Source organism: Sycon ciliatum, chromosome 10, assembly GCF_964019385.1.
Source record: "Sycon ciliatum chromosome 10, ocSycCili1.1, whole genome shotgun sequence".
Classification (NCBI taxonomy): domain Eukaryota; kingdom Metazoa; phylum Porifera; class Calcarea; order Leucosolenida; family Sycettidae; genus Sycon; species Sycon ciliatum.
The window spans coordinates 5,099,945-5,114,971 of NC_088652.1; the positions used below are offsets into that span (position 1 = coordinate 5,099,945).

Genomic DNA, 15,027 nt, shown 5'->3' on the forward strand with positions numbered 1-15,027 from the left:
GCAGGTGGGACGCAGCCCTCACTGTACCCACACACTTCACGTACAAACTAGCACGCGGGGAGCCCCAAGTCATAAAATATTAACTGGTTTGAGGGAAAGAGACAAACGGGAAAAGTCTGAAGAAAAAATTGACTGTCACCACCAGGACTCGAACCAGGGACCCTCGCTTGTAGCCAGCGATGCTCTAACCACTGAGCTATGGTGTAGTATTATTATTATTTATTACTTCAAGTACTTGAATGTACGCGTTGGAGTCAACCATGCAAGCGTGATGCACAACCTCGCTTATGCTGAACATGATAAACAGGACTATGGCAGGGGAAAGAAATTGAGCTAGAACAATGATAATTATAATGATATAATCATCATGTACAATGTAGCTCATGGGTATTGAAGATATGTCATTTATGAATATGTCTATATGTCATTGAATATTGCAGTGGGAGTGATAATAATATTGCTATTTACTGAGTTTGACTGTTTCAGGATCTGTCGGAATATCACGATGCACAGATCTTCATACATAGATCTCGCCATGCGGGTCGGTCATGGGCAATGGCTCGCAGGCACTGCCATATTTGCAACTGAAAATATTTCGAGAGAAATACAAATTTACTACAAATGAAGCACGCCAAGCCACAGACCACCCAATTTGGAAGGCTCAGGTTTATTTTAAGGAACGGACAACATGTTACTAGTTTTGTGTTACTGTTCGCCAACGTAACCCTATGTTAATTATACAGTCAACGAGTGCAACAAAAAGGCACAAAACTGACAAGGACTCCTGAGGAGGGGAAGCGGATTATGCTCCGAAAATGATGACCAGATTATTCTCTAGCGGATGAGCGCAGGATGCTCGAGAAAGCAACCAGTTTTGCTTCTATATGCTTCACCAAAAAGACCAAACAAACAGACAATCGTCATGAAAACAAGAACTCAGACCATTGTCACGATGTAGACTGGGAGCTTTGTGGAAGCACAAGACAATAATGAGCAAGAGGAATATCAAATTCGCAAGAAAACATTAAATTGAAGCAAGGCAGTGATAGTAGACACCGTGCGGGAGCGGAATGCCCAGACCCATGCGCAGCAAAGGAGGGAAACTGTGGCTGTGGAGAGCGCAGCTGCTCAAGTGTAGGGTGATCGGGACAGGAGGCGTATTCTTGAGCTATCAGAGAAGGATGCCTCATCCTAGCTGACTGTATTACCTATCAGCGGGCCAAAATTTAGTGGTGTACTAGCTGTGCTAGTACTTGTTAGCAACAATCCGAACTAGTGCACACACTGCACTGCATTGCCTTGTACTGCATTCAAGACTGACGTCATGCGCTTTGTTTTGCTGCGCAATTACAAATGGCACCAGCCCATTTTGCGGAAAAGAAAAACAAATCTTGCTTGTCCTGTTGTGCTCTTCCAGACAACGGATCGTGCTTCAGGAGTGTTTCTTTTCCCACCTTTCCTCCCTATCCAACATATTCACACCATCATTATGATTATCTTACCCACTAATCGGGTCCACTCTCACAACTGGTGTTATCTAGCTCTTTGCTGCCACTCTGCCTTGCGCTATATTACATCCATTTAGAATTGCAGCTCTACGTTGAGCTAACAGAAACTCTACTTTGAGCTAACCGCAGCTCTACTTTGAGCTAACAGCAGCTCTACTTTGAGCTAACCGCAGCTCTACTTTGAGCTAACAGCAGCTCTACTTTGAGCTAACAGCAGCTCTACTTTGAGCTAACCGCAGCTCTACTTTGAGCTAACAGCAGCTCTACTTTGAGCTAACAGAAGCTCTACCTTGAGCTAACAGCAGCTCTACTTTGAGCTAACAGCAGCTCTACTTTGAGCTATCAGGAGCTCTACTTTGAGCTAATCGCAGCTCTACTTTGAGCTAACAGCAGCTCTGCTTTGAGCTAACCGCAGCTCTACTTTGAGCTAACAGCAGCTTTACTTTGAGCTAACAGCAGCTCTACCTTGAGCTAACAGCAGCTCTACTTTGAGCTAACAGCAGCTCTACTTTGAGCTATCAGGAGCTCTACTTTGAGCTAATCGCAGCTCTACTTTGAGCTAACAGCAGCTCTAAATTGAGCTAACCACAGCTCTACTTTGAGCTAACCGCAGCTCCAATTTGAGCTAACAGCAGCTCTACTTTGAGCTAACACCAGCTCTGCTCTGAGCTAACAGCAGCTCTGCTCTGAGCTAACACCAGCTCTACTTTGAGCTTCAAACCAGTTGTTTCGAAACCAGCACTCCTCAATCCAAAGATGCCTCTTTGTTTACTTGTTTGTGTGAGAGATGGGGCAAATTTGTCACGAAGAGACTTCCAGGACGCTGTCACGTTGCAAGACTGCTGGCCTTTGCAGTGTAAGCCTGAGTCCTGCATATGCGCACATGAGTTTTCGGTCGAGCACCAACTTTGTTGTAGTCGTGGGGGTTTCCTACCCTACGGTACAATGAAGTTCGTGATCTCATGGCGGAAGAGGTCACAATGGTTTGTTCCGCGGTTGGTACGGAACCTACGCTCGCACCTCTGGCTGGCGTGCGTTTTCGTTTTCGAAGAGCGAACGCTAGTGAGGAGGCCAGACTCGATGTAAGCGCGGGGGGGGGGGAGGTGGAGCCGAGAGTAGTAGGCTTTTTGATGTAAGGGTTTTTGCCCAGATACCCTCCCTATCGCTCCAAATCTCTCAGCACTCTCTATAAGCAACATGATGATTCTAAGCGTCACTAGTATTAGGAAAGAATTGTGAATGTAGAGCGTGGTTCTTTCACCCCTCTAGCGTTCGGTACTCATGGAGGTTCTAGTCAGTTGTGCACTGTTGTTTTGAAACGTCTTTGTCGTTTACAATGTGAGTCTTGTGGAAGCGAATACTCCGTTGTCATGAGTCTGCTGCGTGCCCGTCTCTCTTTCTCCTGACTGACATCTAGTATTCTTTGCAACTGTGTTGCTCGTTCTCGTCGGGGTTTCCCCGTCCACCGTTTTGTGAATAGTTCCGTCGTGGTGGCTAAGACTCGCCTTGTTACGTACTAGTAATTTACTGATCTTCCATGCCGTGTTTATGTGTTTATCAATTTTTTTTGATTTTTCTGAATGAAGTATTAGTATCAGTCGGGGAAGTGAACGACCTGAAAAGAGATAAAAACCGCCACACCGACCAAGACTCGAACCCGGGACCTTGCTTGTCATGAGCAATGCTTTAACCATTGAGCTATAGGACGAGGCTGAACCTACAAGGCGCTGACACGTTTTTCACTCCAAAGTGGAAATTGGCCAAATCGGAACGAAAACACACCGGAGTAGTAATGATAGATCTATCGAAGGCATTTGATAGAGTCCAGTATGCCAGGCTTGCGCAAGTGCTGTTTGACCTTGGCATTTGTGACACACCACTGGAATGATTGCTCAGTTATCTCTCGGAGCGGCGGCAGTGTGTACGGGTGGAACACTCAGTTTCGCAATATGTTGGATGCTCCCGAGGAGTGCCTCAAGGCAGCGTTCTGGGCCCTCTTCTTTTTGTACTATACACCAGTGATATGTCGTCAGTTCTACCAGGTAGTGTATGCCACCAGGAATTCGCTGATGATGTCGCTCTGGACTACTCCGACTATCAGCCTGATTTAGTGTGCTCTGTTCTCTCTAACGCTGTAACACAACTCGCTGAGTACTTGGACAACATTGGTCTGCTATTAAATGCCAGTAAGAGGCACGGTGAAATCACGTGCCTTGTGACGCAAGAATGCCAAGTCGCGTGGATCACGGCTCACGAGATTTCAGAGTCACCTTCGTCAAGTGCGCTTGTTACTCGCCTTGAACGCCCGTTGGTCTGGAAGTGATCACACTAAGTCTTGTGTTGTTACCATGGTTACTGCGCTCGTGAACACGCTGACCGTGTTGTAGGCCTACGAACCGGGACTTTCCCTGACCACGTAGGTCGAAGACCAGTGAAATGATGATGAAATCACATTCTTTATGACGTAAGAAATCTCTCATGCAGTTCACGCGACAAGTTCGTGCAGCCAGTGCTGCTCGCGTGCCTGTCAACACAAAGGGGAACACGACAGGTCACCACGAGACAGCTCACAGCGCGACAACTCACAGCCGACAGCTCACAGTGTCATAAACTCACAGCCAGGACAACTCACAGTGTCGTCAACTCACAGCGAGACAAGTCACAGCCAAGACAACGCACAGCCACGCCAGCTCACAGCGCGACAATGCACAGTAGGCCTTGACAGATTATAATAATATTTTCGTGAAATTATGCTTTTCGCATTGCTGAAAAAATGTCAGAATTATGCTATTTTTATGCTAAAGGTTATCATATTATGCCGCATTATGCTCACATATGCTGCTAATGTATATGATGGTTCTGTGCAAAATACCAGGGGAATTTTTTTGTAGAGGGCGTTATACTGTAGTAGCAAAAGTTCAACGGGTTCAACGCACCGTCCGACCTAGCTACGACCATCACTGATTGTAGTGGACTGGACATGTTATCAAGGGAGTCGTAAACCTATGACTTCCTGGTGCATCTACTTGTACTTGTACTTGTAGAACATGTACATGTACAACTGTATGGAATTTGATGCGAACAGGCGGATTATTACAATTTTATGCAATTCGTATGCAATTTGCCTCGAATTATGCGATTATTCGATTTTGGTAGGAATTAGGCGAAAAATTATGCTAGCATAATCTGTCAAGGCCTAATTCACAGCCACACCGAGATCGCCTGCGGGTTCACAACATTCCGCCGAACCCAGGCACACTGCAAGACCTCCAGTTGCCGGAGCGCTATCAAGAAACGAAGGGTGGGGACGTCACGTCTTCCTTCTCTACGACAGTGGACCGGAAACTGCGGACAACAGAATTATTGTGTTCTGTACCGCAAGTTTTTGTCTACGATCGACTGTGTCATCATCCCACAATTTGGAAATTCCTGAATGGTATTTTTTGTCGAGCAGGCAATGGTGGAGCAGTGTGTGGAGAGGGAAAATGCAGGTTATGAGGCTCCGAAGAAGAGGAGGAACTATGAAGATCGGGACAAGCGACTTCGTGCCATACTCCGGTCGTTTGAGACCATGACGAAGGATGAGTTTCTATGAGGAGTTGCTGCGAACTTGGCATTTCATATCGTTATGTGATTCTTACAGGAAATTTCAATTTTAACTCTATTTTCATTACTGTCTTCTTCTTGTTCAGGCTTTGTCTTCTTTCTCGATTAAAGTTCTCTGTTATTTTCTTCTTTGCACTACATGTAAATAGGGAAATGCCGGGAACGTCGCTTTATTATTATCAAAATTATACATTGTAGGTTTTACTAGGACCAACCCCCACACTGGGCCACAGACTCCAGGTCTTCATTGCACCATTACATAAATAAGGACGCTGTGAGTTGCCTCGCTGTGAGTTTTCGGGGAACACGACAGGTCACCGCGAGACAGCTCACAGCGCGACAACTCAGAGCCGACAGCTCACAGTGTCGTCAACTCAAAGCCAAGACAACTCACAGTGTCGTCAACTCACAGCGAGACAAGTCACAGCCAAGACAACTCACAGCCACACCAACTCAGGGCGCGACAATTCACAGCCACACCGAGATCGCCTGCGGGTCAGAACGTTCCCCCGAACCCAGGCACACTCCAAGACCTCCAGCTGCCGGAGCGATATCAAGAAACGAAGGGTGGGGACGTCTTCCTTCTCTACGATAGTGGACCGGAAACTGCTGACAACAGAATTATTGTGTTCTGTTTCTGAACCGCAAATGTTCGTCTACCATCGACTGCCATCATCCCACAATTTGGAAATTCGTGGATGGTATTTTTGTCGAGCAGGCAATGATGGAGCAGTGTGTGGAGGGGGAAAATGCAGGTCATGAGGCTCCGAAGAAGAGGAGAAAGTATGAAGAACGGGACAAGCGACTTCGTGCCATACTCCGGTCGTTTGAGACCAGGACGAAGGATGAGTTTCTACGAGGAGTTGCCGCGAACTTGGCATTTCATATAATTATGTGATTCTTATAGGAAATTTCAAGGTTATTTTTTAATAATGCAATGAATATAACTAAATGCGCACTCATATCACAACCATGGGGACGAATCATGTACATGTATTCCAGAACGTTTTCTTGTCACAATTATCAATGGAATTCGTGACTAAAGAGAATGATGAAACTACAATAGGATTTATACACTTGGAGTGGAACAGCGAGGACACAAGCATAGTAAGAAAAATAGCACAAACCTAGGAACAATGTGCACAGGTAATAAACTATAGGTGAGGTGAGAAATGATAGGAAATTCAGCAAGTGCAGTGTGACAATGGACATGCATGTGCAAGTGTGTGTGAGTGCGAATTTACTGGAATAGCGTAAGTGCGGTGACATTTTCTTTTTGTTTACAAAGATTTGGATCACGAATGCGAATGTAGACTGCTTCTAGAACTTTCAACTGCTTGAAACTACTTGCAGAACGAACAACACTGAACCAAGAATCATCATAACTTTCACGACACACGGGGTTAGACAACAAATGCAATTTAATTGCCGATGTATTCTTCTTCTTCTCACCGCCTCTGCCTTCACTTGGTTTCTGACCACCACCGTCCTTCACACCATCTGCACCATCATCGTCATCATCGTCATCGTCCTCTTCATCATCGCTGCCACCTTCACCTGTCGTCAGCTCTCCCAGCAACTGACCACCGGGTTCATCATCGTCACTGCACATGTCGCTTCCACACTCCTCCTCCAGCTGCCGTCGCGTTCTCTTCCTGACCGGTCTTCCCTTGCCATTGCCAAACACCTCACAGTCGTCAACCCTTCCGCTGGCATCATCCATATCCGGAGAGTTTCGTTGCATCTTTCCAGTCACCTCTGCAAACCGAGCTGCCAGCCGTTTGCTCCTTCTCAGCTTTGGTGAGTTGCGGTTGTCTGCGTCCGGCGTACTTGCTGAATTTCCTATCATTTCTCACCTCACCTATAGTTTATTACCTGTGCACATTGTTCCTAGGTTTGTGCTATTTTTCTTACTATGCTTGTATCCTCGCTGTTCCACTCCAAGTGTATAAATCCTATTGTAGTTTCATCATTCTCTTTAGTCACGAATTCCATTGATAATAATTATTGTGACAAGAAAACGTTCTGGAATACATGTACATGATTCGTCCCCATGGTTGTGATATGAGTGCGCATTTAGTTATATTCATTGCATTATTAAGATTATTGTCTCCACGTCGCCTTTTTATTTTTTATTCTATCTTATATTTTAACTTTATTTTCAATACTTTCTTCTTCTTGTTCAGGCTTTGTCTTCTTTCTCGATTAAAGTTCTCTGTTATTTTCTTCTTTGCATTCATTGACATGTAAGTAGAGAAGTGCCGGGAACTCCGCGTTATTATTATATGTAGGTTTTTACTAGGACCAACTCCCACTGACTCCAGGTAATTATTACATAAATAAGGACGCTTTGAGTTGTCTCGCGGTGAGTTTCGACACTGTGAGCTGTCGCGCAGTGAGTTGTCTTGGTTGTGAGTTGTCTTGACTGTGAGTTGACGACACTGTGAGTTGTCTCGCTGTGAGTTGTCGCGCTGTGAGCCGTCTCACTGTGACCTGTCGTAGACCCTTCGACACTGTGAGTTGTCGCCCAGTGAGTTGTCTTGGTTGTGAATTGTCTTGACTGTGAGTTGACGACACTGTGAGTTGTCTGGCTGTGAGTTGTCTCGCTGTGAGTTGTCGCGCTGTGAGCTGTGTCGCTGTGACCTGTCGTAGACCCAAGCGACCGCGCGCCGCGCTAGCAGCTTTTGTCGAGCATTGACATGAAAACAAGGGACTTTTACTGTTGGACTATTTTCGGGATTGCAGGAGGTAAGTGTGAAAGATGAATAGCTCTCCATACTGTAATAGGGGCATATTTCAACGGCTTGCTGCCATTGCAACACTCCAAGGACAGTTTGGGAGGGTTCTAGCTAATCTTACCTCTGCCATCATGGTCCTTTCCGAGCAGCGTTCCAGTCACGTTCGCGATCGATGGCCGCGTGTCGTGATCCAGGAAGCGTCATTCTACGTCACAGAGCACGCGATCTCACCGCGCATCTTGCAATAAAATTCAAAAACTGCGCTCAGGACTTCAGTCATTTTGCATCTACAGTCGCACAAAAAATTATTGGTGGCGCAAGGAGAAGCTTGTCGTTTGGAGTGACAAGTGATCACCGCTGCTTTTCCTTGTCAGAGCCAACAATACACTTTGTTCTGCGGCCTTGGGAGTAGTGTTGGAGTAGAAATTGCTGAGGAGATGTCGCGGAGGGGCGAGCTTTCCTGCGCAGGTATGACTTTGGCCGTATTTCAGCATGGTCGAGTGGAAAAATTCAAAAAGGTTTATTTCAAGAAAACCCCAAAAGGAAGATGGGGGACAAGTCCTCAGCGCTAGAAGAGGTGTTCTACTATCTGCCGGTGTATAGTTCTGGCCAATTGAGGACGTAGCTGGCTGTTTTGCCAGCGCTTGTAAATTGGCTATTTTCATTTGTGGCGTCAGGGGGTGATGGACCTCGTCTGCTGGGATCCTGGCGTGGCTAAGCGGTACTGCTCCAGGAACTCTTCTAAGGTGAGGCAATGTTGGCTTGATGGAGTTTTGTTCATAGCTTGTTCGTATACGCTGTGGCGTGACTCGTTTCTAGACCCATAAATAATGTGATATTTTGGCCATTTCTGAGGGGTATCCAAATTTCAATTTTAAGGGCTTTGCACAATCGATCCACACCCCAAAGGGAACCTACCTGCAAATTTTGAGCGAAATCGGAGAGATCCACTTGCACACATACTTTGGTATTCTCAGACATGCTCTCTTAAACATTTTCATCATTTTGTGAGAGCCGTGGACCAATAGCCCCGGTGAGAAGGCAGTCTTGCCTGTTCATATGGTGAAGTAAAATAAACAAACAACAAGGCAGCTCCGAGCACGTGCCACACATACTGATGGCACTTGAGTCTTTTTCCCTCCCCAGGGGACCAACCACGGTCAGTTTCTGGACTCTACCAAAAGGGAAAGAAAGTGATTCATTTTTTGAAAGGATTGGGAAAACTTCAAATTCAAAGTATCAGTCGGGGAAGTGCCATCTGTATGCGTGGTACGTATTGTGAGCTGCCTTTGGAGTGAAAAACCTGTCAGCGCCTTCCAGGCTCAGCCTGGTCCCATAGCTCAAGTGGTTAGAGCATTGCTCATCACAAGCAAGGTCCCGGTTTCGAGTCCTGGTGGGTGTAGCGGTTTTTTTTCTCTTTTCAGGCAGTTCACTTCCCCGACTGACACTTTGAATTTGAAGTTCTCCCAATACTCCCAAAAAACTTATTAGTGTTCTTATTAATTAGTTCATTTTTTTGGTATTGGTTTTCTCCTTTTGAATTGAGTATATTGTTTGAGTTATTTTTAAGAGGGGTAAGTAGCAGCAAGTAGTAGTTCTTTTTAATTAATTAAAAATTGATTTGATATGTTTTTGTTGGTGTTGTGGCCACTCGCCTGTTTTGTAAATGTTTCAAGACAGCCTTTTTAATGATTCTCGTTTTGACCTTACCTGGTCTGTTAATTTATGTATTTCCTCCAAGTCACGTTGGTGCAAACGCGCACGTGGAGATGCTCCAGTCTACAGCCATGTCGTCTGTTCCGTATTGTGAGTGTCCATGCTATTGTTCAACTGACACTGATACAGTAATTCTATCCTTCTGCCTAATCGCGTTCCACTCTGCTTCTCCGTCTCTCTTCTATTCTGCTTCCGCTTCGAATGTGTACATTTTGTTGTTTGAGCTGCTCTCATGATATTTTTTTCTGATTTCTTCTCCAGTGTATGATTTATTGAATTGCAATGCATTGTGTTATTTTGCCTGTAAAAGAGGCCTAGAAAAGAAAAACGGTGGGAACAGGTTATATTTTAGAGTCCACCAACTAAACCAGGTTTTGAATAGTCAGACAATAATATTATGGACCTCACCTGGTGGATAGTACTGTTGACACAGGTAGGGTCGTGTATAGTCAGGTACATTGCCAAAGCCGCCTTTTGATGGGTTGTAATTCACACGATACTTTGAACTATCATGATTAGGATAGCCACTTCTCCATACTATGCTACCTGTCGTCGTGTTGGAGGATGGTGTGTACCATGTCCAATTATGAAATTGGCGATTGGAAAAGCTTGATCCAGTGAGGCCTACCCATGCACCACAGTTACATAAACCCGTCCCAGACACACGAGTACGCTGACATGCAGGTTGTCCATTGCGAGGAACTGGACACGTTCTCACTTTGCTCAGTGCTGTGTTGGCACACTTTACTTCAAGTGCGGAGTGTACAGTAGCTAGATCTGCATGATCATTGTGGCACTGTTGTCGAGCTGCGTCATACATCGATTTATCCAAAACGGCAATCATCAGGATTTTGCCATATGGTGCTCCGCAGTCAGTCCATGACACTGAACAAACATACACACACGCAGACACAATTGGGAATGTACTACACGTATGCAAAGATATAATCATACACCCCCTCCCCCACGAAACCACACACAGTCAGGTACAGTCACACGAATTCACACTAACACCCTCAATGCTACCTACCATTTCAACATCCACTTTTATCCACTTCCATTCTCTTACACGGAGGTGTTCATACATGACCTATTGCACAAACCATACCTTCTATATTGGCACTAAAGGTTTCTTTCACATATCCTCTGCTTACGTCTTTGCCTGTACGGCTTTAAATATCATTCATGGTTGACTAATTATTGGTTGTTGAACCATATTACAAAACAAATCCTGCTTGAAACTCTTTCAAACTAATGGATACAACAACTTTCATCCCATAACTTGCCTAGTGAATGTTTTGTGCGTGTGCAAAATACAACTCTTACTCAGAGGTTCTTGGCACTCAACCAATCCCAAGCCAACACAAAATACAGGAGATCTACTTCGCATAATCGCTTTTCTCATCAGAGAAGAGTACCTTCGCTTTAGTATTGTAATGTTCTTGAAGTGTATACTTTTAACGCTAGACATTGGGAAAGCACAGTACTTTTTTCATACCTGCTGATTCAGTATCGCTGGTTGCAACCACTGCTGTAATCAGCGAACAGATGTGCAAACCAATAGTGTAGCGCACCATCTTAGCCAACAGAGCAGAGTGAAAGACTAGTAATGGTTACTGTTCAGCAACTTGTCGTCCAACAACATTGCTGGATTCCACGGTGATCCCTCTCATTCACGCAAATACACTACAAGCCAAAGGTTTCTACAGAGCGAACAGAGTGTTCATTGGCAATACAGTCGTAAGGAGCAACGTTCCTCGTTTTCGCAGCTTCGTGGCATAACCTTGGTACGCATGCACGAGAACACAGGCGTTCGCCAGCAGTGGAGCTCAGATGCAGAATCATCACGTACATCAACAACTGGCGGGAAACGGACCTGTACATGCCTAAGTATGATAGGTGTACCGCGTAGAGGAAAACACAGGTAGCCAACCACCAATGCACAGCATACGGGAGCCATGTGGCATGCAAAACCTGTTGATTGCTTGCCTTGTAAAATCATGTTGCACGTTTAGCAAAAGGTACCACGTAGAGGCAAGCATACTTAGCTAAGTACCAGTGCGTGCACAGCACCTGGAAACCATCTGTCATCTAAAACATGCTGGATTACTGGTACATGCCTTGCCATATTATTCAGCAAGATTGTGACGGCTGGCGTGTCACCAGTGACACGGCACGCAAAACTGGACATCCGTTACGACCATTTATACTGCGGTGCACGCAGCAATGAAGAAAGGATCTGCTCAAGTCAGCCACTTCGGACACTAATAATACTATTGGGAATTGTGTGTTGCTCCCTACATGGGACTTCGCGGGTTTCCTGCCGACTGGAATTCTCACTTGACTGACTCGCGACCGCCATCCAGAGCACACGAGAAGTCCATCAAATCTTCGACTCGGCAAACCTGCAAGAAAGCACTACTCCTTGCTCAACATATGGACATGTAAACATGCTGAATTGTATGCCTACCAGCCTTTTTATTGCAAGATATGGCCGTCTGACATATTCTAGTTGACACAGGAAGTAAACCTGGACACACGCTTAGATCGCTACTGTGAATATTAGGAGTTCACCATGTGAAATACTTCAGTATGCATACACATGCAGCAAAGTGATGTGCATCTCTGAATGAAGTGGAACTAATAAAAGTTTCCGCCACACCAAGGGCTAGGGTTAGGTTTAGGGTATGTTCTACTCTCCTTCACGCAAACTATAAATCGCTAAGTGTTCGACACAAGACCAGCATGTAACCATGCCTCCAACGTCAACATGTACGAATTCAATACCGTGTAGTACGCTTCAATTGTGACTGCGCTACTTGAAGTAGACGGAAGCAGCCTACGTGTAAGAGTGCAAATGAAGTTACTACAGCATTATTGTTGCTAAAACGGTCCAGGGCAATTTCAATACCTTTACCCTATTTGTTTCTGTGTCTATGGGAAAACGCATTGACACAGTGGAAAACGCACGACGATGGTCAGCAGAATAATGACGGCAGGCTACTACTTGTTTGCTTGAGGATGACGTTTTACTCGGCCTTTCTTTTCTAGGTCCGGCACAGAGCAATCAATACACCAACTGGTGTAGTCGGAAACAAGCCCCCGTACAAAACCTCAATTAGATTGTCAAAAGCAAAACGCTTTAAAAACCAAGCAATGTAATAAGACTCTTCCAGCAAGTGTGACAACTGCTCGAACTAACGTTAGGAGTAAACGTACCACACCACTTGAAAAAGAACAGCCAAAACCATTATCTATGTACCTCCGAGTTTCGGGTTTGGAGAAAAGCTGAGCACTCATCAGGCGTTGACAATATCCTCACAATCAAACCTTGCATCCGTCTGGTTAATGTTCAGAAATAGAAATAGAGTTAGGCCCCGGTCACACCGAAACAAGCCACTTTGGGCTTGTTATCGCTGGCGCTCAGCTGGCTTGCGTGATCCCTGTGACGCGGTCACACCAGACCTTGAGTGCAAAGCTTGAATGGCTTGTTTTTCTTACCCGCCAAATTTTGAATATCTCGAAACACACCAATGTTTGCAAGAAACTGGAGAGCAGAACGTTCGCGATCTAAAACTGTACTTGTTCTAGTGTTCAGTTTTGATGAAGAAGCAAAGGAAGCCCGGATTCTGAATTGCGAAGTCGTGCTCTTTTTATTTGTTCGGTGTGCATGGACGCGATGGTTCGGGTGGTGTTTCCTGATGTCGAGCTTTCTGCCCCGCCGGTTGCCGTTATTGAACTCAGCTGCAATCCACTCTCTTCTTCGTACCCGGCTTTCTTCATCAATTCGGTCGTGAGTGTGGTGCCTTGTCTTGGCCTCAAACCACAGCTCCAACAATCTACGCAGCAGTCTAGAGGCACAGCGGCAGAAATCCATGGTCGTCGGACAAAATCCAAATCAAACTGAATACAGTGTAGTTGGGGTAGACAGACTCACGGTCAAAACCAAAGGCACAGGGATAGCACGGTTCCACGGACACAAGAAAGAACATCAAAATCAGTTCATCATGTCAACTTGCTACATAGTGTGCTCCGGAGCTCCAAGCGCACTCAAATTATTTTTTTGAATTTCGGCTTTCAGCCGCTTGTACAAGCTGTGGCTGAAACAAGCCGAACAAAAACGGCTGAGAGTCAGCCACGGCTGAAAGTCGCTTGTAGGACATTTTTCAGCCATTTCCATGGTAATAGTGACGTAAACAAGCGCTTGTTTCGGCTGAACGGCTGAATCGAGCTCGGTGTGACCGCGGCCTTACAGACGTATGGTGCTTGGCACCTGTTGTCGTGCTTTGGCGTGAATCACTGTCACGTATATTTTTGCCTTGTGGAATTAGTTCACAAGAAGGAACAAACTGACATATTACACTTTTCCATTCTGTATTGTGACGCCTGATTCTCTCTCCGTCCAGCACCCGCTAATCTGATAATTAACTCCACAATGTTTCCAGCTCTGCTTGACTTGTTGCTAGAGTATGCAGAGTCAGAGATACTGTGCTTTGATACTGCAGGGTTGCCCAAGACTGTAATATGAAGCCGATAAGAAGAATTTATACAAAAGAGAAAGACCAAGGAACTACAAGTTACGCTATACTGTCATCTAAACACCACCAGTTACTAAGCAATCAGCTCATGCGATAAGATTGCATGACACTGGTGGTGTTAGTGGACAGTATAGCGTAACTTGTAGTTTCTTGGTATTTCTTTTTTGTATAAATTAAACCTTGGCTCTCCATCTGAGTCCGTGGGAAGAATTCTAAACAAAGCTACATGTACATGTCCTGCAATCCAGAAATTAGTAATACAATAACAAAGAGAATAGGGTGAAGACACGAGAGGAGGAGTTTAACGCGCGTTTTAACGCGTTGTTGTTGTTGTTGTTGTTGTATACTTTATTTATAGTGGAAATCAAAACAGGCAAAATGCCTAATAACATTGGACCCACTGTGAATAACATGTTAAAGGATATTGTGGAGAAAAAAAAAAAAAAAAAAAATAGATACAAGAGAAAAAGAGAAAGGAAAAAAAATGACGGAAGGTTGGTTGCAACGAACAGATATCAATCCAGTAAGCATTGGAAAACCTATGTCGCTGATAATATATACTGCAAGGCTTGAGATTTAAAATCCAAATACCTATTTGAACATTTTGCTGCTGGTGGCAATCTATTCCACATAATGGCTCCAGCGTGCGTTAGGCGCTTAGCAGAACGAGCAGTGCTAGCAGGTGGGACCACAAGCAAGTTGCTTTGGCCTCCCCGAGTGCGAGTTGAGGGCACGACAGCAAAAAAGGACTCAAACAGGGTGCTACATGCATCATGCAAACATCGCCAGATGAAACACAACATATTCAAGTGCACAGAAACCTGTAGATCACATACATGCATTCGATTTAGCAGGGGAGCAGTACTGGTCCACGGTGGCGACTTGCAGACTGCCCGAGCGGCACGTTTGAACAGCCTATGT

General features: G+C 45.2%; 1 long non-coding RNA gene across 1 annotated transcript in view; it reads right to left on the reverse strand.

Annotated features, from left to right (window-relative positions):
* The window catches only part of LOC135826003 (uncharacterized), a 40,968-nt gene extending 30,781 nt beyond the window's left edge, over positions 1-10,187 (reverse strand). The window contains exon 1 of the long non-coding RNA XR_010555189.1: positions 9,977-10,187. This is a non-coding gene — a long non-coding RNA (uncharacterized LOC135826003). The remainder of the gene's footprint in view (positions 1-9,976) is intronic.
* Positions 10,188-15,027: the final 4,840 nt, after the last annotated feature.